Source organism: Ailuropoda melanoleuca, unplaced genomic scaffold (assembly GCF_002007445.2).
Source record: "Ailuropoda melanoleuca isolate Jingjing unplaced genomic scaffold, ASM200744v2 unplaced-scaffold9905, whole genome shotgun sequence".
In the NCBI taxonomy this organism is placed as follows: Eukaryota; Metazoa; Chordata; class Mammalia; order Carnivora; family Ursidae; genus Ailuropoda; species Ailuropoda melanoleuca.
The window spans coordinates 1-4,318 of record NW_023255442.1 but is presented as its reverse complement, the minus strand read 5'-3'; the positions used below and the strand labels follow the sequence as shown (position 1 = coordinate 4,318).

The following is a 4,318-nucleotide window of genomic DNA, read 5'->3' as shown; positions in this document are numbered from 1 at the left end:
TCTAGGGAGAGGGTGGGGAAGGGTGGACAGAGGTGGGGTCAGGAACTCCCGGAAGAGGACAAGTCCTAGGAGTGGGGAGAAGCTCTCTGCTCGGGCCACAGAGAGTGCGCTCTGAAGCCATGTGGGATGGGACACCCTCCCGCTCACGGGGACCGGGGTGCTCAGGTCTGGCTCCCCCCTCAGGGCCTGACCCATGAGTTGGCCTGTTAACCAGGAGATGCAAGCTGTCCCTCTGGGCCTGCCTTCAGCCCCCAAGGAACAGAAACAAAACAGGTCAAATTTATTTACAAAGCAAGATGCACATACAACACTTACGTATTTATAGGAAACCAAAGTGACTACGAGGGGAGAAGCAGGGTGCCCACCTCAGCCCCAGGGTCCGGCAAGAGGGGAGGGAGGAAGAAAGTGCACTTACACAGAGACTCCTCCTTTCACCTGCGTGTCTGGGGGGGCCTTTCAGATGCAGTCAGCATGCTCAGGAGAACCCTTCGGGGGTGGCTGGAGGGAGGGGGAGACACTGACACTTGACCGGGGCCTGAGAAGACCAAGCGACATGTGGGGCGCCCCCGGGGGTCTCAGCTAGACCCGTTCTCCACGGCCTCCACTGCAGGAAGGAGGTCTGGGCTCCCACTGCCCTGAGCCCCTGCCTCGGGCCAGTTCCCAGAGCACTAGCGGTTGGTTAGAGTCCTGGGCCGGTCCCCAGAGCACTAGCGGTTGGTTAGAGTCCTGGGGACGAGGGTGCAGGTGCCACGCTGTCTTCTGGGGGAGCCATCCTCCAAGCATGGCCCTGGCTGGTGGCCGTCCCTGGAGTCGCAGGCCAGGGCTTCCCTGGCTGGAGGTGACAGGGAGCCGTCTNGGGAGCCATCTGTCCATCTATCCACCTCCGTGTAGAAATCTCCCACGGGTGTGGTGCCAACCAACGCCTCTCCTGCGAGGGACCTGAGCAGCTCTCTGTGGACCAGCTCCATGTCCTTGAGCCTGCTGAGCTTGACCGTGAGCTGCTCGATGGTGTGGAAGATGTTGCCCACATCCCTGAGGGCCAGGCTGGGCAGGGAGTGGCGAGGGCACCTGTGACCTCCACTGGGTCCCCAAAGCTGCCAGTCAGGGAGGCTCTCGGACTGGGAGGGCTCAGTGCTGGAGTCCAGGGGTCTGGCCAGCATGCTGACATAGAAGCAGTTCCCTTTTCTCATGACTTTGTAACTTCCTGCTGCCTCGGTGCTTAAAGCCTCTTCCTCTGGGTTCCTGTCCAGCTCGGGAGACTCCCAGAACCCGGAATTCCTGGCCCATGGGGGCAGCTGTTCCAGAGAACAGAGAGCCACGTCCTCCTGCTCTGGCACTTCACCCCCGGGGGGGGGCCGTGCCCTGGGGCGCTTGGGTCCCCGGGGCGCCAGCTGCTGCTCCCGAGAGAAGGCGCAGGTGTCAGGCCATCGCCAGACTCCCCAGTGGGCTGTGCTTCAGGATGGCGACTGGGCACAGGCCACACAGAATCAGGTGCCGCAGGATCTCCACGTCTTCCAGGGCTGAGTCGGGGAGCCCTTCCATGAACAGAGGACCGGGGAGGGGCAGGAGGATGGGGTCTCTCATCTGGCCTCCCCTGTTCTCTCCATCCAGGGATGCGGAGGGGTGAGGCAGGGCACCCAGCTCCCCTTCGATGCTGCCTTCCTGCTCGGGATCGTCTAGGAGGCCCGCGTGCTTCCCCTCAACACACTGCTGGGGCCCAGTGCCTTCTCCGGGCAGCTCCCCGGGCTCTGGTTCACTGTGGAACACTTCTGAGCCATCCCGCCGGACCCTGTTGGGGGTGGGGCTCTGCTGCACTGGCTCCCGGGCACCCAGGGGCAGGGGATGGGCGAGCACTGGGGCAGCTCCCGGGCACCCGGTGGCGTTCCACACAGCCTCGTCCAAGAGCTCCATCCAAGTGTTCTTGCCTGACGACGTCGGTGCCACCAGCTCGGAGATCTGGGGAGGGTCCAGCTCCAAGGTGCAGATGATGAAGAAGGCTCATTTGTCTGTGGCCACGGAGTGGATGAGCACGGCGTTGAGCTTGAGGACAGGGCTGAAGGTCTTCTTGCTGTCCGCGGAGCCTGCAGCCGTCTTGCTGTGACACTTGAGCAGCAGCTTCTCATCCTGCTTCTGCAGCAGCACCAGGAGATCCTCCAGCAGCAGCACGTTGCAGGTCCAAGCTCTTATCCTTGCTGATCCTCCAGGTCAGGGGCGCCTCATGGACCATCCTTCTGGCTGTAAGATCCAGGCTCCTGAATTCTGCTGCCAGGGGGTTGCTGGCCCTCTCCAGGGATGTGGTGTCCAGGTGTTTCTGGTAGCCCTCCAGTTCTCCGTCTGCTTCACCACCTCATTCACATACTTGAAGATGTCCCGGCACTAGTCCTGTGCCCGGCAGAGCTTCTCGTGCTCGGCGGTGCCACCCTCTGTGTGCTTGAAGACGCTCTCCAGCAGCAGCGGGTACTTGGTGAGCTGTTGTATCTCGGACACAATGAGGTCTCTGAACTGCAGCCGCCAGCACCAGGGGTGACTCTCGGCCTCCTGCATGAAGAGCTGGAAGTAGCTCTCCTTGCACTGCTTGGTCTTGATGAGCCCCAGGGCGATGGACTGATAGGAGCAGAACTGGGCAGCCACCTGCTGGAGCTCCTCCCAGCCGGGGCCATCAAACCGAGCCAGCATGAGGTCACCGATGTCTCTTCTCTGATAATGTGGCCCTCCTCTCAGAGCTTCCTCATGGCCTCGCACCAGGAATTATGGATCTCGATGAGGTCGGGCAGGTTGGGGAAGAGCCGGGCCAGAGCCTCCCAGGGCATCAGGTTCTCCTTCTTCATCCGCTGATAGAAGATCAGGTCCAGGACCCAGAGTGTGTGCATATAGGAGGCTTCCATCAAAAACAGCTCATTGATGACCTCCTGCCGGTTAATCTCCCTCTGGCTTAGCCCGGCCACCACGTGCTTGCCCACCGGGTGCTGCCAGTTCTGGGCATCGGCCCTGGCTCCAAGTCTGAGAGCTGGCCCAGATCGTCCTCTAGGAGGTGGGGGAGGAGGGCGTCTGTGCAGAACCCCAGGCTGGGGGACTTGATGCTCCTGAGGCCCATTTTGGGGGTTAAGGGAGGGGTTGGGTTCTACAGAGACCTGGTGGAGAGGCTGGAGAGGATGAGTCTGACTGGTGGAGGTGGGCAGCCTCCGCGGCCGCATCCATGTCCACGTCACTGCGAGAGCAGGGCACGTTCTCCACCTTCTGGGACCGCTTCAGCTCTTCCCAGCCCTTCAGGCTCTCAGAGCGGCCCAGGCGGATCTCTGAGCTTGAGCTGTCACTCTCCAGCAGGTCTCCGGGGAAGCTTCCTGTGGAGAGCCTCTGCGTCCCAGGCTCCGTGGCGTCATACGGCTGGTTGTTCTCAAAGTGCTGAATGATGTTTCTCACATTGCCTGGTTTGACTTCCACAGGGGATAAGGGAATATGAAATGTGCTCTGTGAAGAGCTTTTGTGATTCCCGATGTACTTGAGGATAGGGTTTCGCCTCTTGTCCTCCAAGTCATCCTTGTCTTTTTTGGAATTGCTGCTCTTGGTCTTTGGGAAGAAGGGCAGCCCCTTGTCCTTGTCAGGAGCTGCCTGGGCCTTTTCAGCTATGCCGGAAGGCCGTGCCTCTCAGAGACAGAGCCCGGCGTAGCCCATATAGGTGTTGAGAGTGAAATTCATGGGGGCACTCCTGTCCTCCTCGTACTTGGACAGAATGCCTGCCAGGGCGGCTAGCTGCTTCTCGGCCACTTGGAGTTCTCAGATAGGGTCCCCATCCAGGTCCAGCAGGTCATTCTCACCGTACAGACTACCCAGCCCCAGGGTGTGCTTTGTTCTCTAGTCCTGGATCTGCTCCTAGATCTCGGGCACAGCTGCCTCCTGCACTTCCCGGAGCGTAGCGTGGACGTCCTCACTGCCGCGCAGACGCAAGTCAATTTCAGCCTGTAACACCTCTGGGACTTTCACTCTCAGTGGCTCATTTTTCTCTAAGAAAATATTCCAGGTGTCTTTTCCTAAGCTTCGGGAATCCTTGGGGTTTGTCTGCCGGTAAACTTCTGCACACAGGTAAAAAAGCAGCAGACTGCGTTCGGCCTGAGAGAAGATGTACTGCAGGAAAACGCCCAGGTGAGCGGGCCGTACCTTCAGCTTCTCAAGGTCCTGGAAGATGATGTCACTCTCGTTGTTGAAATGACCCGGGTCATAATCATCCTCTGGGCCAATAATTAAAGGCTTCAGGCTCTGGTCTGAGCCCTGCTTGCTGTTGCTGGGCCCTGGTGCATCCAAGCCCTGCCGCCAGTGGTGC

The 4,318-nt window shown here is 60.1% G+C and overlaps 1 pseudogene; it reads right to left on the bottom strand.

The window, feature by feature from the left end:
- Nucleotides 1-707: 707 nt before the first annotated feature.
- On the bottom strand, nt 708-4,311 carry LOC117800976 (annotated as a pseudogene).
- Nucleotides 4,312-4,318: the final 7 nt, after the last annotated feature.